The 24,237-nt window shown below is 38.9% G+C and overlaps 1 pseudogene; it reads left to right on the plus strand.

Annotated features, from left to right (window-relative positions):
- Nucleotides 1-8,351: 8,351 nt before the first annotated feature.
- On the plus strand, nucleotides 8,352-16,209 carry LOC128567384 (developmental pluripotency-associated protein 4-like; annotated as a pseudogene).
- Nucleotides 16,210-24,237: the final 8,028 nt, after the last annotated feature.

The following is a 24,237-nucleotide window of genomic DNA, read 5'->3' on the forward strand; positions in this document are numbered from 1 at the left end:
CCTGGATTCTGCCTTAAAATAGAACAAGAAAAAGCATAGGTAGAACAGATCAAATTTATTTCCTTAGATTATCTGCTGCAATACAAAATCAAATGTTTTTTGGCGAAATTCAAGGACAGTATATATGGATATCTGCAAATACCAAAGTAGATGCATTAAAGATGAATTTTGGAATCCTATGTTAGGAATTATTTATTAGTTACTCATTGTCATTTTGTGAGAATCACTTTAATTCTACATATTTACTCATCTACCTGAAATTCTATTAGGCTGTGCAGTAGTGGGATGAGAGTGTGATTTGTGAGGATGTATCTGTGTGTGTTTCCTTATGAACTTTTCATGGTATTATTTCTCTCTCAGGAACTTGGCTGCTTTGAGAAATAAATTTAGAACTCAGGTGGGATGTCTGTGAAATAAAAGCACAGAAAGCCTGGAAAACAATTTTTTCTAATATCAGAATCTATTTCTGATAGGCATGATTTACCACCATGTTATCTGGAGACTAACCCAATCTCTTCATACACATTTTCAGAGGTGTATATCTTGTTTAATATTTCATTTTAAATGCAAAGAAAATTCCTTTGCAAAAAATACATGAAGTCCTTTTGTTTTTGTTTTTTTCTATTCAATTGAGATGTTGTTCAAAAGCAAATTTTAAAACTTTTATATAGAATTCCTTATTCTTTTACATTTTGGATAATGTAAAATTGGGATATTTTTAATAAATAGTAAATGAATGGATAGATGCATTTTACAATAGGAAAGAGAAATAAATATTCATGATTCACAGCATTATCACTGACCTGTGCTATCTGAGTTTGTGTGGAGTATATTTTCCTAAAATTTTTACAACCTCCTCTATCTTAAGAAATGAGTCCTAGATTATGTTCGTACTAAACAGCCAATTATATACCTGTTTTCAAGGACAACTACACATGTAGAATGTTTGTGCATGTTTACCTAATGTTTCCAAAATGCTTTGAAACCAGGACACACTGTAGATGAATTAACACTACTCTCAAATACATCAACGGCCCCTGATAATCTGGATCCTAGGCTACTGCTGCATTCCCCAGCAGGACTCAACATCTGTTCTGAATATGTACTTGCTGGTTAACACCAAGAATTCAGAGGCTAATCGGAGAGGACCAGATCAAGGGGACCTGTGTTTAAAACTGACCTGCACTTAAATTCACTTTCCTGAATCTGTACCCATTTTCCTTGAAGTTATTGTCCTCTATTGAAGACAAAAGAAGTAGAAGGATTCTTCCCTAATGATTTGTTTCATTTGATTGACAGATGTGCATTGATAAAGCATAAGAGGCTGTTGATGGGTGGAAGGGTCTTCACTATGGGCTCTTTCCTTGGCCCTATAAACTTTATGAACTGCTTCTGAAATGGATTCTAAACATATTATATTCAACTCCATCTCACCACATGACTTAATGAGAAGTATTGGTTGTCTTTGGGGCTTGTGTTTGGCGGGTATGACTAGGTATTAAAATACTTAAACCCTTTTTGGATCCAGCAAATATTCTAGGTCTGTGACTATGTCTGTTCTGATTGGCTTGGTGGTTCTTCCATCTAGTTGCTAAATATTTTTCACATTATCCCATTTATTTTAATTATACTTGCTCTTCTGTGCTTGGAGATAAAAGCCATATTGATGGCAGAGTTTCCAGAATATTCTTGGTGACTAAGCTGTTTTCTATTATGAAATAGAACTTTTAATTTTGTATATTATTACTTGAAGAACCTGCTAATGTCATCAGCAGGCCGGCAGGAATGGGAAATTAGACCATGTACCCAGTGCCCCTGCACCCCAAGGTTCTCATGAGGACCCATGGACCTGGCCCTCCCTGCTGTCTTGCGCTGTAGTTGAGGCTTCTTCCTATCCTGCTCCATACAGCTGATACCCACATTGGTTTTCCTCATGTGACTTACTCTACCTTGGACAGCCCATGTTCATACCTTCACAAATTCCTCCTGTCCTTTTATGCATGCTCCCTCCATCATGTCTCTTCTGGGTTGTTATCCTTAGCACCTGCTTTAGGCCTTCAAAGTTATCAGTTAGGTGAACACTTCACTGCTATTGTGATCATTGCACTACTGTGAGAAGGAAGGACTTGTATCTAGTAAACTGTGCTTTAACGGTGACATTATCACCTGTCCTTTGTTACCCAACAAGGACAACATGGCTGGAGGGTGATGTTGGCTCAAGAGGCTGACATGAACTTCATGGAGCCACCACTGCAATTGCCTATTTGCCATCTGTGTATCCTTTCCAGAAGAATGAGCGTTTTCTGAACTTGTAGGTTCATAGCCCAAGGGAAGCAAAGGACTTACACCATTACTCAGGAAGTTTAAGAGACTGTGCACATTGACCACCTGCATGGGGCAAGCAAAAAAAAAAAATAATAATAAATAAATAAATAAATAAATCAGTCTACCTTAACTTTTCAAAATGACTGTATTGGGTCCCAAATTGAGCTGTTACAGCATCTTGGTTTTGCTTTGGTTGGGGAGGGACTGCTAAGGAATATTCTCTAACCCAGTAACACTTACCCTTCTCTCAAGTCATCTTGTGTTCAATAAAGATAAACATTCCTCACTGGTCTGTAGGTTTTAAAAAATGTTTTAAACACCAAGAACATTAGATTATTTCCTCTAGCACAATCCAATAGCCACACCTTACTGCCTGATACTTTGTACCTCAAATATTTAAAATCTTCTCACTTCTTGCTTCATGCTAATTCATCAAAGTATCTATCATAACAAAAAGTATTTCAGTTTTTAGGTTTTCTGTAAAAGGGCACTAACATTCTCCCTGTGTCTATCTTCTGGAAGAGTATTTATGTATCTTGTTCCTGATATTTAAGAAGAGACATCAGGATATACAGGTTTGCTAAAAATGACCCAAACCACTTGAGGGAGAAATAGTAGCCAAGAGCATGGGGGTGGAAATGGCGAAGATGTTGCTGGTTTTCAGAAATATCAAGACCATCTGCTATGTCAACAGCATTTCTGCCTCAGTCAAAACCAGCTGGTAAGGCTTATGGGATGGGTAGCGGGCCCTGTGAGAGGAGACAGCCCTCCCAACAGGGGAAGCTTATTTTAGACGGCGTTTGACAGATGGGGGGAGAGCTAGTCCAGCGGGACGGTGAAGGCTGAAAAAGGTTCATGTTTGCAGTCAAAGCAGAGATCCGACCACTGATGAAGGTGTGATCGGGAGAGGTAGCTATGAAGACTTAATCCTGATTGCCCTGGATATATGCCAAAAATGCATTAGTCAGACAGGTGGCATTTATAGAAGTGAGACGCCAAATTACTCACCGGAGCTCTGTGTCCACACCTTAACAGAAGATGTTATGAGGCATCCAGAAATTCCATTCTCTTTTCTTCTTCCGTAGCTGTTCTGGAAGAAAATGGTGGGGCATGGTGGGGTGAGGGGCTGCCTTCAAAGCATTCTGGGCAATGGTATAGTCATCTACATGAAGAAGTGCTGCACTCGGACGGCACTCACTGGGGTCAGTGGAGAGCCTCGCCCAGGAAAATGTTCCCCTAAGCTACGTTTACTCAGAAAACAAGTCATGCTTGCCAATGTTCATTTTCTGTTTGCCCCAAATAGATCGTCACCACAGCTCATGATTCTGGTTAATGGAATGGCCTCATAAAGAATGTCATTATCATTTCAAAGCAGACAAAATGTAATTTGATAGAAAGTATAATTAGATCAGGTGTATCATTAAGGTCTGATAAAGCAGAGATTATGAGCTTCAATTGTACTTTGGATTCAACCCAGTAGAGTGTTAGAGTTGGTGTGACCTTGTCATTCATAGATCTAATCATTTGTATAATAATAGCAGCTACTTTTAACCTCTTTCAAGTGTCCATAAATATAATAATTAGGAATACTATAAAAGTAATGTGAGTTGTAGAGTCTCTGTGTGTGTATGTGTATGTGTGTGTGTGTGTTTATAAATGTTCCTTCTGGCTTTGACTCTAACTATTGGCCAGGGCTCTCCTGCATGGTTTTTGAAGAAAATAGGCAAGTGATTATCTCTATTTTCGTGCATCTTGGATAGTCTCCTAAAAGCTAAAATGACTTTTTCTATGTAAAAACAGAATGGTACACCTTCCCAATTTGACTTTATTTATATAGGCAATTCTCAGAATCACCACAGTAGTTAGTTTCTGAGACAATTCCCTTAAATAACCCATAAGATTGCCTTTACTGCACCGTAGTCCAAATGTGAATCTTGCAGAGATGTTTTTTTCATGACAGTTCATAAATATTCTATTTCCTTTACAGCTAGACTTGTCACTAACCAAACATTTACAGTCAACTTTTGTGAGGTGGCTATCAAGACTTAATTCTGCTTCTTCACACTACAGATATGTGCTTACAAAAACAACTGCTTGGATTCATTAAGGATGGCCATAAATCTTTCTCCTGACACAGTGACTCTGTCTCTTCGAGTCTTCCAGTAAGCACAGTGCTAACTATGCTACACATGACTTTAGCCCGCAGGTACACTGCTACTGAGACATCATGGTCTGGTGACTAGAGCGTGACAGTCATCTACTATCCTATTCTGCCCTGAGGTCATGGGCGACCTTGCACAAGTCATTTCACCTCATCATTTCAAGGTGAGTTCTTTTTTGAAACAATGGAAAAAATAATCTTTGCATCTGTTCTCTTTGCAGGGATTGTTCTAACTTTGCCTTCATCTCTTTCTATTATATACATTCTTTTTAATTATTTCTTTTCTGTTTAATATCCCTTATGACGTGACCATCCAACATTCCTGGGTAACTGCCACTTCGTTGGAATGCCAGAGGAAATTTTTGCTTTGAGCAAGAAGTTGGATTAGAATGATTAGGCAAGTATAAAAGTTTATGATTCCCCTTCATTTCTCATTCCTCACTGCAGTTTATCTACCCATGAACTATATTTCTAAAATCGCCTTTTTTGTTTCATATCTGCTACATGCCTCCTCCTCTATCTTTTATATAGTCCACATTTTTCATACTCCAAACTTCCTAAACAAAGCAAAGGCCCACCTGCTACTGAGCTCTGGTTTATCAGAGATGATTTATTATTCAGTAAGCATGTAATCAATAACAAAGCTAAAGGGCTATCATGCAGAAACAGGACAAAATAAGGAGAGAGGTTCTAAGAGATAAATTTTGACTCAACATAAGTTTTTCTACCCACATAAACTCACTGAGATGTGAGACATGTGGGACGGAGAGCCCCGTGCAGCTAGCAGAGGCAGTCTGTGCTGAAAGGGAGAGACGTTCTGGTCGCCACAACAGGCTCCGTGCAACCACCCGAGCTGCACAGGCTGGCCCAGCACAATCATTGGCTTGACCACTGGGGTTGTCAGAACAGGCCCAATGGAGCAAGTGGTAACACCAGTGGAACCTGTTAAGTAATAGGGAAGGAAGCGTGACAGACGGAACTGAAGTGGCAGGCTGTGAAGTGAGGTCAGATTTCAGGTTTCAGAACATTACCTTACCCTCAGCAATGGCTAGAAAATCACCAATGCCATTCCACCTTTGGTAGATGAGACTGCCTAAAAATGGGATAGTGTTAGTCCCATCAGACCCACCTTCTGGTAGTGTTCTTGTTTAAGAAAGTAACTGGGATTCTGGACAGTACAGCCATGCAGCCTACCAAAAAGGAGGGCAGAGGAAGATAGCCCTGCTCTCTGGAAGCTGGTCTAACACACACAGCTAGATCATGTTTTTGTCCTGCTGGACATAAACAACCTCACAGAATACCGACATCACACAAGATTCCTCTGAGACCGTGATAAAGTGAGGCAAGAAGACAAGTCCACTTCAAAATTTTCTCTTAGCTTAGGTACAACCACAGTTGCCCACAAAATACAAAACTCCTTCGCTCTTAGCTAAAATGAGTGACTACTGCTTTATAATCTGCCCCCTCTACAGACAATATTTATTAAGCTCGCCAATTATAGAATTGCCCCCACTTTCTGACAGCACCCAATCTATATGAATACCTGCTTCCCTAGACATCCCTCATTACAACTAAAGCTCAAATCTGGCAAGACAATTTTTCTTTTTTTTTTTTTTTTATTATTTCTTTTTCCCCAGGGGACTCAATTTCTTTTTTTTTTTTTTTAATTGTTGGGGATTCATTGAGGGTACAATAAGCCAGGTTACACTGATTGCAATTGTTAGGTAAAGTCCCTCTTGCAATCATGTCTTGCCCCCATAAAGTGTGAGAGACAGAGTCTCACTTTGTCACCCTTGGTAGAGTGTGACAGCACCTCCAGCTCTTGGGCTTAGGCAATTCTCTTGCCTCAGCCTCCCGAGTAGCTGGGACTACAGGTGCCCGTCACAACACCCGGCAATTTTTTGTTGCAGTTTGGCCAAAGCTGGGTTTGAACCCGCCACCCTCGGTATATGGGGCTGGTGCCCTACTCACTGAGCCACAGGCGCCGCCTTCTAACACCTTCTTACTGAGGCATCTTGTGGCTTCCCATGGGTGTGTGATCACCTTCACTGCAACAAGTGATAAACCCAACTTGCTTAATGACAGAGGTGTTCCTGGGAGTCTTTACTGGACAAGACAAAGTTGGACTCAAAACAAAGGATCAGTTCTAAGAAACAAGCAAACGCATAGATGATGAGTACTTATCAAAGAGGCAACAAGTTGGGAGCTCACGACTAGTCACAGGCCGTGATTCTGAAGCTAGTTCTCCCCATGACTTAACTCCAGCCAACACCAGAAAGCAGAGCTGATGTCACAGTTCTGGCTGCAAGTGAGACTGGGGAGGTAACGAACACACTTGGGCCCACAGTAGCGAACTGGGGAAAGAGGGTGCAAAGGAGGAGGAGAGCATCAATTATTGAGCTGAGCTGCTCTTATAATGCTCTGTAAGCCCTGGAATGTTAGAGACCGGGGTCTTATGATCAGAATTGCCAGTCTGTCAATCACTCAGAAACACCTTAAAGAGACCCATATAAAAATAATAATAATACAGTTATTAGAATCTAGGAAAACCTTAACAAAGTCTAATGATGAAGCCTCTTTTAAAAGAGGTATACTATACCTTTTTTATTTAGTTAATTTAGTTTATCCTCTTTCTCTCTCTGACACACACATATTATCAATATATCTTTTGTTTTCCTATTTTTAAGCCTTTTATACTTATTCCCAAGTCTGGGCGCTTTAACTTACTTTATTATTCTCTGCTATACTTGAACAACAACAACGGTGTGTAAAAATGAACAACAACAACGAAAAAAAATCAGTGTGATCCATGTATCCAGGCCTTTCTCCAATCCAGTTAAATCAGAATCTTTGGAGTAAGACCAAAGGTATCAGGATTTTTGCTTTTTTTTTTTTCATTTTCTTTATGTGCAGGTGATGCCAGTGGGCAGCCATGATTGAGACCCACTTGCTTAGAGTTGCTTCTTCCCCTGGATAGTCATGCAACTTGTGAGTCCCCTTGCATAACGGGCCATCATAGCCTGTGTTCCTCTAGCACAATTGTTCTGAACCAGCCTTCAGACCTCATCTGGGGGCTTATCATTTGAGAGTTCTGGCGTGAGCTCAATCAGCTGTTTTGATCCTAGGGAGTAATGGAGTTTAAGAACCACTGCTCTTCCACCAGGTACAAAGAGGCAATCTTTAAAATAATAAGGATGTGTTGGCACCAGCCAATCAGAATGAGTGATAGGAATTGTGCTTGGGGGCTATCAAATCTTAATCACTGGACCCAAGTGAGACACAGGGGATCCTATTATGAAAGGGTCAGAGAGGCCAGGGGAATAAGGGGCCATTTAGGGGACCTGAGAACAGTGACTATCAACCAGTAAAGAAGCATTTTAATATGTTAACATTTGGTACAGGCTATCCTGTGAATGCTACCTGAGTAACAGCCTTGTTACGTAGGTAGCACCTACCATTCTTGTATCAAGACTGTATATTTGCATATTTTCTATTGAGAACACATTATGTGATCTAAAGTGCCTAATAAATGAATGAGTGAATGAATGCAGAGAACCCTTTTATGCTTTCTTACAATCTGTCAAAAATAGTTTCTCTTTTATACCACAGTCACCTTCTTACTGTTTTGATAACTGTTAAAACTTTAAAGAGTTATATATTTGCATTTTTTCAATATTGAGCATCCTGTGTGCTTACCAGGCAGTAGCTTACCATGCTGTGAGGTGTGTTCCAGGTGCTCGTGGGCACCTGTCCTCCAGCTCGGAGCTTGGTCCAGGTGTTCATAGGTACGTCCTCCAGGTGAGAGCCTGGTCCAGGTACTCATAGGTACTGTTCTCCAGGTGAGAGCCTGGTACTATTTCACCACATGGGAATGGTGAACTCTATGGAATCATCACCCCGAGGAAGCACCTACCTTGGTGATACCTCAGGTCCCATGGCAGGTCATTCTGGGGGATGGAGACGTTTACCCATTTTTTTTTTATCAATGACTTCCTATATACAGGCATATGAGATGATATTTCCTAATCAATATCAAGCTGTGTAAGACACTCCTCTTGGTCCAATTATCTGAAACTAGAGTAGAAATCAAGGTCAAAACATGCAATTGTCCTAACTCCAGTTATCTCACTGTACACATTATTCTTCATCTCTCCCTCTTGAATAAAGTTAAACAAAACATCAATAGGTAATAAAGCAGAACCAAAAATTGCATTTTATTCTACTGACATCAGCCTAGAGTGAGCAAAGACCATACATTTCAGCATTTTAGAATTCTTGAAATGGCTTATTGATTCCAAAATAGTCCTAATTTAAATGAATCTAGGCAAATAAGTTTTCTTAGTATTTTTAAATATATTACTAATGTATTTGATTTGGTTGAAATAGTTGATATTCCCACAATGACTCAATATGATACATACATTTTAATAAAGTCTTCATAATTCATAATGATTATGCTTATTATAGTGAAATACTCACCCATAGGTGCTCTCTTGGTCATGTAATGTCAGAAAAAAAAAATAGTGCCCCTTAGCTAGGCCCCTCACCTTAAGGACGAGCTTCTTGGACTTTCTCTAACTGATGCTTCCATAGAATGAATAAATATCTTGACTTTGGGTATATCATCTGTCTCATGTTACTTCAACAAATCTGGCAATGGGTTTTCCCTCCTTTTTACCTTTCAGTGTTTCTTTGCTACAGTGGCATTAATAATTTTTGGAATTAATTAATATTTAATACCAACTCGGAAAGATAAATACTGGCCTACCCACCTCCTCAATGATGAAAATAAATTATTCAGTTTTCCACAGGTCAGGAAAAGCCCATTTTCATGTTGGTGACAAGAAACAAATTGAACGAGTGACCATAATTTAATCATGTCACTATAGGGTATTATAGTATGCAGCTCTTATTGTTCAGGGACTTGATTTGATGATTGGTATTCTTTATGATAAATGTCTGCACAACATTGAATTTTACTCTAGTTATTTGAATGCCCAAAGGAAGCTTAACATTCTATTAAGGTCAATGTTCTGAAAATAAGCTATGAGTTTAAATTCTTTTAATGTATTCTATCTTTGGCATCTCTCTACATTTGATTCTTATGAGCACCTGTTTCTGTAAGAGGTGGCTGGATGAATTTGTGGCTGGGATATCTCATCAGTAGGAATATTATGCTGAGAAATGCTACAAAGAGATAAGGCTCTGAATGAGAGAGCTAGAGGGCACCAAATTAAATGAAGTTGAGAAATACTAACTCATAGAAGGAGAACTGGCTCCAGGCCAGGAGAAAAGCGTCAAAGTCCAAAGGATGGGGAAGAAACTCAAACACAGTCCAGATTAGCACCATCTCTTGCAGGGTCTGATTTAAGGAATCAGATGGAATGATGCACTGGGAGTAGTCTGCAATCCCAGTTGCCAGGTTGTCATGTGAGACACAGTCATTATCCAGGGGATGTTTGACTAGAGACAAGGCACAGAAGGCCAAAAGCAAATACAAGAATGCTTTGTTTTATTGTACTTTGCTTTACGGAACTTCTTAGATGTTGCAGTTTTTACAAATCAAAGGTTTGTGGCAACCCTGCATTGAACAAGTCTATCGACACTATTTTTCCAATAGCAGATGCTCACATGGCGTCTCTGTGTCACATTTTGCTAATTCTCACAATATTTCAAAATTTTCAATTGTTATTATGTTTGTTATTATAATCTGTAATCAATGATCTCTCAGTTACAATTGTAATTGTTTTGGAGGTGCCATGAAACACACTCATATACAATGGTGAACTTAATTGATAAATGTGTTCATTCTGATTGCTCCACTGACTAGCCATTCCCTTCTCTCTCCCCGTCAGGCCTCATCATCTTCTGAGATGTAACAATATTGAAATTAATTAATAACCCTACCTTGGTCTCTAAGTGTTCAAGTGAAAGAAAGAGTCATTTGTCTCTCATTCTAAACCAAAAGCTAGAAATGATTAAGCTTAGTGAGGAAGGCATGTCCAAAGCCAAGACAGGCCAAAAGCTAGACCTCTTGACCCAATCATTAGCCAAGTTGTAAATGCAAAGAAAAAGCTCTTGAAGGAAATTAAAAGTGCTACTCTAATGAGCACACAGATAATAAGAAAGCAAAACAGACTATTGCCAATATATGGAGAAAATATATGGTCTGAAGAGAAAATCAACCCAGGTGCAACATTCTCTTTAAGCCAAAGCTTACTTCATCAAGGCCCTTAACATTACTACAAGATCCTCCACCAGAAAAAAGATTATTACTCACTAAAGGGTCGGAAAACCATCAGCATTTTTTTTTTTTTTTTGTAGAGACAGAGTCTCACTGTACTGCCCTTGGGTAGAGTGCCGTGGCGTCACACAGCTCACAGCAACCTCTAACTCTTGGGCTTACGCAATTCTCTTGCCTCAGCCTCCCAAGCAGCTGGGACTACAGGCACCCGCCACAATGCCCGGCTATTTTTTTGTTGCAGTTTGGCCGGGGCTGGGTTTGAACCCACCACCCTCGGCATATGGGGCCGGAGCCCTACTCACTGAGCCACAGGCGCTGCCCACCATCAGCATTTTTTAATGATAAAGAATTGCTAAATTAAGGTTTGCACATCATTTTTTAGAAATAATGCTATTGCATACTTAACAGTATAAGTATAGTATATGCATAACCTTTATAAGTACTGGGAAACAACAAAATTCATGTGACTTGCCTTATTGTGATATTGACTTTATTGCAATGATCTGGAACTGAACCTGCAATACTTCTGAGGTATGCTGCATGAATTAGCATGAAGTGGCAATGATAGGCCCTCCAACCCACCACTGAAATGTAAGAGTTAGCACTGCAGCCTACCTCCCACACAAACCCCACCTGGGTCACAAAGGAAGGGCAGTTACTGATGGTTTGCAACATCCTGTCCTGTACTTTGGAGCACAGTATTTGCCTCTGGGCACTGGAACATCAGGAATGGCAGCCTGAAGAATATTTCCACATCCCCTTGGCTACTGATTGGGAGGAAGCCAAAAGCTCTGTGCAAGAATTCAGTTAGAACACTGAATGAAAAGGACAATGATAGGGATAATGCAAAGTCTTGAGACTTTGTGATTTTTGTGTATTCTTAGTAAATCAGGCCAGTTCTAGAGCACACTTGCATTCTACCAAGACCCAGTGTTCAGTGCAAATTAACTTTCAAAAAAGTTGAAAGGCTCAGAAGAAATCAGACTCAATAAACAGAACATTTTTATTTAAAACGCTAGATGATAAAACCAAATGCAATGCCAGTGCTGCTCACTGTTCTCAGATGCATTAACTCATTAATTTTTCATCAGACATTTGTTGAAAAAAGATAATAACATGTTGGAGGCACTGTTCTAGGCACTGCTGGACACGACAGGTGAGCCTTTTCTAACGGCGTGGCACCATAGAACATAAACAAGAAAAATGCAAAATAATTCTAGATAATGATCATCACAGGAAGATACTAATGTGGGTTCATATGATCGAGACCAACTGTGGAGAGGAAGAGGAGGGACATCTTTGAGCAGAGAGGTCAGGGGAGGCCTTTCTGAAAAGTGGTCATTTTCTCTGAGATCTGAATGCTGGAAAGGGCCAAGTAGGGGAACAAAATCCAAGCACTGGGTTTGTTTGATGAAATGTTTATCTGCTCCAAGAGATCTCAGTTTTTCTAATTTAATTTGCTCAAAGGCCTTGGCAGTCACCTAAAAGAGACAAGAGAAGAAGATAGAACCACTGAGGAGGACTACACAGTGTCCATTATCCAGAAACCAGATCTGCAACAGATGAAGTTACCGCTGCCGGCCAAAGGTGAAGGAAGACACTGTTCTCACAGGGTCCAGGGGACCAGGCACATTGCAGAGCAGAGCAGCCACACCCCAGCATCAATGGGAAGCCCTGTGTGGTTCAGACTCACTGTGAACCAAAGAGGGGAGCAATATAATACTATTCTGACATCTTGAGGGCTTCATAAAAATGCAAATAGCATCATATTCACAGAGGACACCACCACGAGAAGGCAGAAAGTGCCGCTCTCACGGAGCCCTGGAAGGAGGAGACTCCCAGCACGAGCTAAGGTGGAAGAACGAGAGAGGATGTTGCACAAATCATGTAAGACATCCTGACTGCTAGACTTATTTGGGGTCCACAGGTGACAGGAATAAGTCAGTAAAGCAAGAAATGTTACCATGTGCCCAGCCATAAAATCCCCTTGAAGGTCACCCTCATCTCTGAAGGTTTCCTTTGCTTTTTTGTACCCCTAAGTATACCTGCTGCCTTCTCTGCTGCCTTCTCTGCTATCTGTCCTAGGTCTGGGGGTACAGTAGGTATTATCCCCATGGCTCTTTGTTGGCCTTCTTATATAATTATCCCTCCCTTTGCCCTAAAGCCTCTCCCTAACCATAAGGCTCCCATTATCAGTGTTGTGAGCTGAATTATGTCCTTCCCCCCCAAATTTACATGTTGAAGTTCTAACCCTTAGTACCACACAATGTGACCATGTTTAGGCTATTTAAAAAAGTAATTAAGGTTAAGTGAGGTCATGGAAGTGGGCCTTGGTACAACATTACTGGTGTTTTATAAGGAGAGGGGGTTAGGACACAGACACATACAGAAAAAATGCCTTGTGACTGCAAAGGGAGAAAAGACTGCCATCTAGAAGCCAAGGAGAGAGGCCTCCAAGGAAATCGACCCTGCCAACACCTTGATCTCTGACCTCTAGTATCTACAACTATGAGCAGCCCCATTCACGGCATTTGTCATGGCAGCCCCGGCAGACTGATACTATGAAACAACCATCCTTTTTTGCTGCTATTATCTGCAGACCTCTTTGAAGGTTTTAGTTCTTGGTTAAGTTCTGCCACTGTCTCTGTGCAATCTCCTCATAAGCCTTGGGGATTTCTATAACTATGTGCATGACCTTTCCAACACATCAGCCTCTCAAGTTCCTGGTTCCTTATCCCAGTCCAGCCGTCCACTCCCATGGTCATAGCATGGATCAAACACCCCAACTCGTGTCCATGATCCTCAGCCTCAAAGGGTGAGGGGGGATCAGGGAGGAGCAGGGTGGAGGCATCCAAAGCCTCCCACCAATCACTCCTGGCCTCAGGCAGTCTCTTACTGTCCAGGGATGCTGTAAATTATTATCATTTTCTATATGTACAACAGAAAAAAAAATAATAATCAAAAGCACTGCCCTAGATCTTGTCATTACCAATAACAGCATTCCAATCATAGCTTCACTTCAATAATGACTTTTCTTCCAATCACCATCACCCCATTGTTCCAGCTTCTTTTCTCTAATTATCTAAATCCAGAAGTTTTTGATCCCATTAAGGCAGACAAGCCTTAGAACCTTCTAAAATGAGTATTGTTGAATAAACAAACAGATACATTTTTTTTATCACCTTCCAACTTCCCTGTTTAACTTTCCTTTTTCTCAAATTCTTCAGATTAGGATGGGACTATTTGTATTTCACTGAGGAAAATGTGACTTTCCTGATACGTGAAAAAACAAAGAAATTACTCTCTAATTAAAATCAAAGTCTGCAGGACATGGCTTGAAAGCTAGGAAGTCCCTGTAGCAGACATTCACTCTGCCTCTTCTCAAGTTTCTTATCACAGCTGTCACAAAAACACGGGACCTTTGTTTTTAGGGTTCTGTATCTTTCTTGGATGTTGCTCATCACAGCTACCAACAAAAACAAGTATTTATGCAATTGTCCTTCAAGGGCAATGTGAAGCAGCTGCTGATATTCTGCAAAGACTGGTCCATGTTTTATTTATAGATTAGATGTGACAGTACAGTTTGCCCAAAAAAAGTCAAAACTCACTAAATGTAGATTGGGAAAAAATTAATAGTCTACAAAAAATGTTACAATCTGCTCCGTTGTCTTAATGTTACTTACCTACTATCTTCAAAAATATCTAACTTCCTCTCTTCTGAAGCTTTGCAAGTGTATCTTCAAACCCTCCTGCTCAACTAATCCTACTGAGCCGTGAAATTGTAGCTCTCAGCAAGACCATGAAACTTCACAATGACTGCACCTTTCCTGCCAAGGTCAATGGCCTCTCCCTTTCACTGGCCTTTGAGTAAGTTTTTACCACGTGACTGCCTAAAATGCTGTCCTCGTAGCTATCTTCATCTTACCGCCACCTGTTCCAAAACTTCAGAGACTTCTCTGTCCTTTTTCCTATTACTCCATTCTCATAACTATTTTATTTTCATTTCTCTAGAGTCTAGACAATTAATATATGCCTTGTGGAGGGCATATGTTCCTAAGATTTTTTAAGCATTATTGTATGTCATTGTTCAGCCTCCTGGAATTTCTCTGAAAGAAGTTCATGTATATTCATGTCTCAGAGCTATATCTATATATAGCTGAAACTACATATGATTTTTCAGCTGTTACTCTTAATGACTAGCACTTTCTTCATGCTTTACGACACTTATTACTGCATATTATGGTCAACCACTAAGGTAACTGTTTTCCCAACTAAACTATGAGTTCTTCAAGGGCAGTCAGCAGGTCTTATCCACATTTATATTCCCTAGAATCTTTCCAAAGGCCAAGCATCCAGAATAAACTCAATAACTATTTAAATGGGGGAAAAAGTCATGAAGTTATTTAACCTGTGTGTGCATATTTATGCAAAAATAAATAAATAAAAACTGACTGTGAGCTCTACCTTCAAGAAAGCATAATAAATAAATAAGCAGGGTAAAATTCTATTTTGGGAATTTTTTATAAAGAGATCTACAACCAAAAAATGATCCAGTGAAGAAGCAGAGAAGTGATCGCATATAGCTATCAGTCACTTGTAAAGCTGATGTGGGATTTTGGAAGAATTCTCTTCTTATTAACGTCCACTTCTTCTCTGTATAGAGAATACAAGAGGCAAGAAGTGGAAATCCACAGGGAAGTCAAGGCAAGAATATAAGATTTCCAGATTCGAACAAGTGTCAGTAGAAACTTAAGAAGATCAGCAGGCTTCTAACTGACCACGCACAATTGCTTTACCAGGAGCCCCAGCAAAAAGAACCAAACAAAATAGATCTGTCAAAGATGACAAAGTGTTCTACCCAAAGAAGACTGTGGAATACAGGGACGGCCCAGACCTCAGAGAAAGATGTTGAGTCCTCCACCACCCTCTAAACTGTCACTAGTTAATCTGCTTCGCTGGGATGTTCTACGGGCTTGGTGCCACCAATTAACCTGACCAGCTTCGACAGCATACTTACCCAAGTCAAAAGGATATTCCAGGCAACAGCAAAAGAGGCCAATATCCAGAAATCATTACAAAGAAAATCAAATAAGGGTAAGGGATGCGTTTGGAGGAGACTGAGCCTTCTCTGATGGCTCCTCCCCTGAGGGGGTGTTGCCCATCCTGGAAGATCCTAGGTCTCCTTGGGAGAGTTAGTACAGTGATGGTAACAACTTCTGCCCTGGAGTCTGTGTCAGCCTCCTGGTGTCAGGTGGTGTGTGGCCCCACAGGAGATGTCTCTCTGCAGGCACAGATGTTTGGGTTCACCTGTAGTTTCATGCCTGACAGTCTGGGTTCCTGAAAAGCAGGAAGAAAGAGTGAGTGCACAATTCTTGCTTCCTGCCTGCAATTTTCCACCCTGGCACCTTGAAGACCATATGCTGTGCCCCAATGTGTTCACAGGAATAAGGTCTTAATAAAAAGCCTCCAGTGGGAATAGAACACTAGAAGAAAGGGCACATCTATGCTTGTAATTATTAGCAGAAAGCCTGGACAGTCAGTTCCATGGTGCCTCTGACAGCTGGACTCTGATCCTCTCCTCACCTGCTCACAGCCTACACAGATGAATGGATTGCAGATGTTACTCTCAGACTCCCAGCAGTGCCCAGTGCTTCGTGGGTTGGAATACAGAAACACTTACGTTTACAAATGGAAAAATACTTCATAAATTACCATTAATTCCAGTTAATAAGAAAAAGCCATTTATACTACCAAATGTCACATCTTCTAAAATAGAAATGACTTCAATAGCTCTTTTAAGGCAGAACTTCCTCCGCTGAGCATTGTGAAAGACTTGACTGAAGAAACAAGACTTTTCCCCTGGGCTGGGTCTGTCTCCTCTGACTACTGACTACTTGAGGAACTTCTCCATTCCAGTGGTAAATTTAATAAAATGTGAAGTTTTTCAAGGCAAAGAGAGGCTGTTAATTCTCTCCTTCCTTCCCCCAAACACACCATTTTTAATATGCAAAACGTTTTTCAAAGTTTCTTAATAACCTGAGACTTGTATGGTTTGACTCTGGAACAAAAACACAAAGCACTTTTTCAGTATTATTTCCACTTGTAATTGTTTTGAATGTTTCGGCTGCTTAAAAATATTTAAGCTTGCTTCCCAATCGTAAATACATAGTAAATTAAATTTAAAATAAATACGTAAAATAATGCATCTATTATATTTAGGGAACCATGTTCACTGCACACAAATTATTGTTAATGTTCTTAACTCAAAGTAGGATTAAGCCAAAAAGCATGATGTTCCTTTGCATAATTCATTTATTTTTAAGACTACATTATTGAGGTATGAGCAATATCCAAAATTATTTCTTGCCTGTAGAAACAGCAAAAAAGAAAAATCAAACCTCAAAAAGCTGCACATATTTAATGCATCCAGCTGAGTTCAATTAATTATTTATTGTTCATGTACTTCCCAAATTTATACTCCAGTGACTCTTAGAAAGTATCTACTGTTTTTCATTTCCTTTGTTTTAATGGCAGTTTCCAACAATATTTTATTATTACAAGTAGGGGATTCCTCCCTCCTCCAACAAAAATGTAAAAAGCAAGGCACTGGAAGGAGTGGTAGAGTTGGAAAATCTGTAACCATTACAATGTGGACTTAGTAGGCTTGAGCGGGAATTCTCAATAAACGGCAAAGTAAGAGAGTAAAGTTTGTTGAGAAGCAGGATGTTTTCATGTTCTCATAGTGTCGCCCCTGGTTCAAACACTCTCATCCCTCTCATCCACCTTCACTCCATCCCCCCCTGGTTGTTACTGGTTAGAATTTTTGACTTATTTATTTATTTTTAAATTTCAGGTTAATATGAGGGTATATATAATTAAGTTCCATTATCTGCATTGGTAAGGTAAAAGTCCAAATTCTAAGTTGCAATTGAGTCCTTAACCCAGGAAGTATCAGATTTTCTTTATTGTGATAAATAACATATACATTTTATACCTAAAAGAAAAAAAAAAGCTTCTTTGGAACCTGAGCTTTGACAACATTGGTAGAACTGCATCAGCCCTGGGAAGAGATAAGAGACCTGAAACCGACAAAAGAGCAGTGTGTAAATTCAAATAATATCATTATTCTATGGGTCAACATTTTTCTATTCTAGTTCTATATGTATTCTCTTAATTCCAAGTCTAGTTTTAATGTCATTCACAAAAATTATTCCCATATATGTCAAGTCACTAGGGAAAAAAATAATTGATTCCATTAGTCAACAATCTTCCTTTCTTCCTTCCTTCCTTCTTTCCTTCCTTCCTTCCTTCCTTCCTTCCTTCCTCACTCCCTCCCTCCATCCCTTCTTCCCTCCTGTCTTGAACTCCTGAGCTCAAACAATACTCCCAGAGTAGTAGGATTACTGGCAAAAGCCATTACACCTGGCCTCAAACAACCTCTTAAAAGCCAACTGAATCTAGTCAATATGTTAAGAACCAGTTATCAATTATGATTAATTGTTCTACTATAAATATGCACACAAATGTACATGGAACATTCATCAGTTATTACCAAATACTGAGACAACTGATACCAAAATGCAAAAATCTGCTATGAAGTTGTCCCAAATGTCATATTACGAGTCAAAAAATTACATTCTTTATTCTGAGCATGTGCATACTCTGGTATAAGGTCTACATGGAAAAGAAATATTTACAGCGTCCAAAAGCAGTGGTAAGTTCAGTTGTCATGAATGGAATTTGGGAGAAGAAATTAAGTAAAATATTTTGACATTTTAAAATCATTTTCTTTCATAATGTACTTTTCAGACAGTCCTTCTTACTGTTTCTAAAATGCAATTTAAATTTAAATGTATTAGAATTTGAAATGAATAGTTTAATTTCATTAAAAATGACTTCATTGCCACATAGTGATTTAAAATAAAGAAATCTATATGAATGTTACTGTTTTAAGAGACATGTTTAAAATATGTAACCTAAGAAAAGGTACAGTTTCACATTTTATTTTTAAATGGTATAGACTATTTATGGGAAAGATCTGTATAGATGACCCAGTTAAATATATTCTCTTGTAAAATTTAGGTAGGTATCTTAGTATACAATATTCTAAGAAGTCCCTATACATACATTTAACACAAAAAGAAACATGGCCAATACCCCAAAATTTACTTTATCCAGAAGCAGCCCACAATAAAATTATTCACATCTAAGGAAATGATATGAATAATCACTTATTCATAGGCCAGATAGAACATATATTAAAGCAGACTTTTTTTTGTTTTTTTAGGCAGGGGTCATGAAGCTTTGAATGCATGTTCTAAAGAGAAAATTCTATTCTTCTCCAGACTGAAGTGAGTTGTGAGTCAGGTCACAGGTCACAGGTTTCTCTCTATGCCCAAAGAAGCAGTTGAATCTATGTGCTTTGAGAGTCAACAAAGGCCTCCATCTTGAATATACTTCATTTTGATAGTCTATGTAGATTTATAAGAGATTTATTATGAGAACTGACTTATGAAACTAGGAAGGTAGAGAGGCCCCTCGAATTGCCATCTGCAAACTGGAGAATGAAGAAAGCTGAGTCTGAAGTTTTAAAAAACAGGAGAGCTAATAATATAATTCCCAGTCCAAAGCCTCACACTGGTGAGGCCAAATCTTCTTTAGTCATTCTACTAATTCAAATGCCAATCTCTTCCACAAACTTTACAGATATACGCACAGAAACAAAGGTTTACCATGTGCTTAGGTATCCCCTAACCCAGTCAAGTTGACTCCTAAAACTAATCATCACAGTCTACTTAGAAAGACTTGAACTGGGGAAAGTCCAACTTCAGACTTGTTTTTTCTCCCCTACATCTCTTGCTAGATAAATCACTGAGGCAGTGGGAATTTAAGAAGAAAGTTTTCTTTTAGCCTCTGATATGATTATGGCTAATTCCATTGCCTTTGATTGGTATCCTTGCTTCTCTGTTTCCTAAAAGGTGAAAGTGTTCAATGCATCTATTTGGTGACAGGTCTTCCTTCCCCCAGAACATTTTTCTCTACTGGTAACATTCGTGGAAGCTGGAGACTTCACAAGAGGTAAATTCTCTTAATAGCCTAATCACAAACTGGAAAGGAATCTGCTAATATTCACATCATGCTTCATCTGTCCCACACAATGTTACACTAATTAATTTTACTAGAAAATTCGCTGCAAAAATGGGGCTAAAAATTGACTTAAGGGAAAAAGTATTTTTTTCTCTTCAGCATTAAGGTCCTCGATGATATACCTCTCAAAATGGTAAGTATAGGAGAACATTAAATTTTATGACTATACTTAGAGAATAACTCTAATTTGGAACAATGTTGGCATTCGTATCTCAAATTTTCAGGGATAATTAATAATATTATACTTTGCATTTATGTAATATATTGTAATAGCTTGTTTGGTTCTCACAATACCCTACTGGAGGGACCACATCAAATATTTTTATTTCTATTTAGAAATCAGAAATTTAAACAACTTCTCAAGTTCTAGTAAACTAAAACAAGAAACTAGAGCCCTGGCCCTTGAAATGTTTATTCCACACTGCCAAGATCCATTATTATTTGAGCAAATAGTCAACAAATATTAACTTATCATCTCCAGAGAAAACAATAAGCAATGCTCTAGCTGTGAACACAGAGTATTTTGAAAATATACATGTTTTTATATTTATTCATATTTATTCTGTGAGACCTTTAACTAAAGTCTTGGAAATTTTCATCTTTCCCACATGACAAAATCAACCATTGGGCCATACAGATGGTGAGCATACATTTCTGGAGAATTACATAAGGCTTTAGGAAAATATCATCATACATAATTATAGACATATTTTAAAATGTATAACATATTCTAGGGAAGAAATTCAAAGGAATTCATTACATTTAGTTCTAGTGGTAGTACTAACAGTAGAATTTAAAATGAAAGGAAGTAAGGAAGGAATGGGGGAGGGACGGGATGAAGATTAGGAGGATATCCAACCTATTGGCTCTTTTCCAACATCCTACACTTAGACAGAGTTGCACTTTGAATTCAACAAAATCTGGAGTGAATGTAATTGAAGAGTGTATCAGTTAAATGTATTCAGCTATGAGTAGCAGAAAATGCAATGTACTTGAGAAAGGGCACCAAGAAAAGGGCTTCAAGGGGGATGGGAGGAAACCTGACCTGCTGAACCAGGAAGTCTGGAGTGCCCATAAGAATATGGATATGAAGTAATCTAGGTAATCAATGACCAATATAAAGACATAATCAATGACCAATAGAAAAGGGCAATAATGCCCAGTGGTGAGGAGAGGCCAATGAAAGATTTGTGGCCAATTCCAAACAGAGAATATTTATTCCTTGAAGACCTTTGTGTCTCCTCTCACTCACATTTTCTCTTTCATGAGAGGGACCCACTTTCAACTCTCTTTGGAAGTGCTCTAAACTTTCCTTTCGTTCTTCCTACTAAAATCTCTCTTGTTACCCTGAAATCACACTGCCTGTGCCTCCAGTTTCATTTTCAGTTTCCACCCACTTTTGCTTTCAGTTACCCTCATGCCTCAGTTGAACTTTCTAGCTCAGCCAAGTAATTGAACCAGGTCAACTCGGTCCAGGGATTCTGGTCCCTCAATTCCCAACAATACTGTTGTTTAAAGAATTTGTTTTGCCATAAAGAAAAATCCAGAAGGAGATGGTCCAGGGCTGTTGTATTTGCTAACTGGTGTATTTGTTAAATAATGTCATCAAGGAACCAGGATCCTCTATTTGCCAGGTCTTCTGCCGTCAGTATGTGACTATTATCCTCTGGGTTATAAACTATCTTGTTACCTACTAGCATTGTTTGCACATTCCAGGGAGAAGGAAAGAGAAGAAAGAGAAGGCAAATCACTGTTCCTCTACAGCTCATTAGTCCACACTTTTTCACACAGCCACATCTAGCTACAGGGGAAACTGGTGACCAAGTATTTTTCCTGTAGTACAGAAAGGCATGGATGAGCGTGAATGAATCAACCCAACTATCTGTCACATAATGTAAGACTGCAAGGTTTTTCTGAAAAAGGAAAGCTTTGAAACAAATCCTGAAAAGTATTTCTAGAATATAGTGGGAGAAGGGAAATCAAGACAGAAAGAAGCAGGTTGAATTCTGTTTTTCTCTTTGATAATGTAAAATGTTGTAAGTTACAGTGGACCCATGTAACAAAGTCAGGAAAACTAGCAAACCCATCTGATTGCATGTTAAGTGTTTGATAAATATTTATTAACTGAATGGATCAATTGTAGTCTTACTTCTTCTTTTGCAAAAAGTTAATCATTTATTTAAATTAACACTTCTTGTGTAAAGAGCTATTCACTTTTAAAAGTGAATTCTTTGAGTTCTACTCAGTGAAAAGTAAAAAATAAGCTTGATACTGTGATTTTCAATACTGATCTTCTAGAATAAATCTTAAACCTAGTCTTACCCAAGTTGTTAGGTTTAACATTGGAAGGCTAAGGAGAAATACATTGTTTGCTTATTTAAACTCCTCGAGGAAACATTTCTGAACACCTGGCCAAAAACCTGCCTCATGCTTTACATTTAATGTCCTTTACAATAAATGAAACTGTAACTTCATAATGTATCAAATAAAAAAGTAAGATTAAGTTTTTGTGGTGAAATGAAGAGAATAGTTGTTTTTGTGAAAGGAACCTAACCCAACTTATCTCACTTGAACTGTGCAAAATGAAGGTAGACAATGTCACATATAAGAAGATTTGCTTTTTTTCAGAGGAAAAGAAAAGTATAGGTTTCAGTCCAAGTAACAATCTGAACAATATGGAAGGTTTTCTTTCTAAAACATGTGAAAGGTGTTGTGAGTATATAATATAATTTAGTTCTCAAAATGAAAGAAAACAACAGTGACTACCCAGCAGTTTTCATTTCAGGAAACTCTTGTCCTAGAAGACACATTTTGAAGGCTAAACAGGAATATGTAACTTGATTCAATGAAATCTGCATCTGTTGGGTCCCCACTTTATGGCTACAAATTTTCATAGGCCCAGGATAAACCAACATGAAACTGCATGGCCTCTGTCTTCATATTATTCATAATTTTATGAGGAAGACACATATAAACAACAAGCACACAAATTTCAGAGTTGAAAAGGAATGAAGAAAGGGGCTTCAAGAAGAATAGGAGAGAAGCCTGGCCTGCAGAATAAGGCCATCTGGAGGGCCCACAGAAACATTCTGGGGACACTGTGATCAGGACTCAGCAACTCTCAACCAAAAGGGAAAAGAATGTGAGTATGACGTAGCCTAGGTAATCAACAACCAACCGAAAATGATGAAGGTGCCCAGAGAAGCAGAGAGACCACTGAAAGAGTTACAAACAATTTCAAACAGAGGGAAAGAGGATATTTAGACCTCTACTCTGCCCCACATGTACCATTGTGCTACAATCATCTACGTATTCAGGGCTCTTCTCACGGGTGAAAGGGACCCATTTCTAACTCTGTTTGGAAATGCTCCAAGTGTTCTCTTTGTTCTGAACTAAAATCTCTCTTTGTTATACTAAAGCCTGTGCAAAATTACTCTTGCTTTGTATTTACACTGCCTGTGCCACTCCAGTTTTACTTTGGGTTTCTACACACCTACACTTTCTACTGGTCCATACCTTGGTTGAATTTTCTAGTTCTGCTGAGTCATCAAGCCAGGCCAACTGGATTCAGAGAACCAGAAATGCTGGCCCTCAATAAGAATACTATAAGTATTTTCATGGAAACACAAAAATATATAAAGGTAAACAAGATTACAGAAATGTTGATAGCTCCCCAACAATCTGGCTTCCTGGCATTCAAGGCATTGTATATTCCCTCGCTCACTGACTCAGGGCTTGCCTAGATGACCAATAAAATTCTGAAGAATTAACGGGGTGGGGGTGATCCAAGACTAGGTCATAAAATATATCTACCTTGTTGTGTCTTGAGTCTCTAAGGAAAGTAAGTCTCCATGTTGTAAAAGCCTTCAAACAGTTCTAAGAAGTAGTTTGCACATTGAGGAACTGTGACCTCCTGCCAACAGCCAACACCAACTGGGTGAATAATTCTCAAAGTAGTACATCCAGCCCCAATCCTTCAAATTAACTACATCTTAAATAAAATTGTATAAAAGATTGTGTCTGAACCATCCAACTAAGCCAATCCTGAATTCCTGAACCCCTGTGAGATAAATGCTTATTCTTCTTTTACATCACTGATTGATTTGAGTGTTATTTTGTTCTGCAGCAATAGATAACTAACACAGGTCTTAATGGATGAACCGAAATGAGCTAGACAGAGGAGTGGTAGAATTCATCCTAAGAACAAGAAACAGAAGCTGCAAAGGCCCAGAGAAGTGAAACAGCCTAGCATTTAGAAAGCTATGAGAGATTCAAAATGTGCTAGGGGCAAGGTGTGTGGACTGGCAAGACAGCAGATAAACGTGGGAAAGAAAGAGGATTATGAATGGCCAGACAAGGA

The sequence above is a fragment of the Nycticebus coucang genome, chromosome 16 (genome assembly GCF_027406575.1).
Source record: "Nycticebus coucang isolate mNycCou1 chromosome 16, mNycCou1.pri, whole genome shotgun sequence".
Classification (NCBI taxonomy): domain Eukaryota; kingdom Metazoa; phylum Chordata; class Mammalia; order Primates; family Lorisidae; genus Nycticebus; species Nycticebus coucang.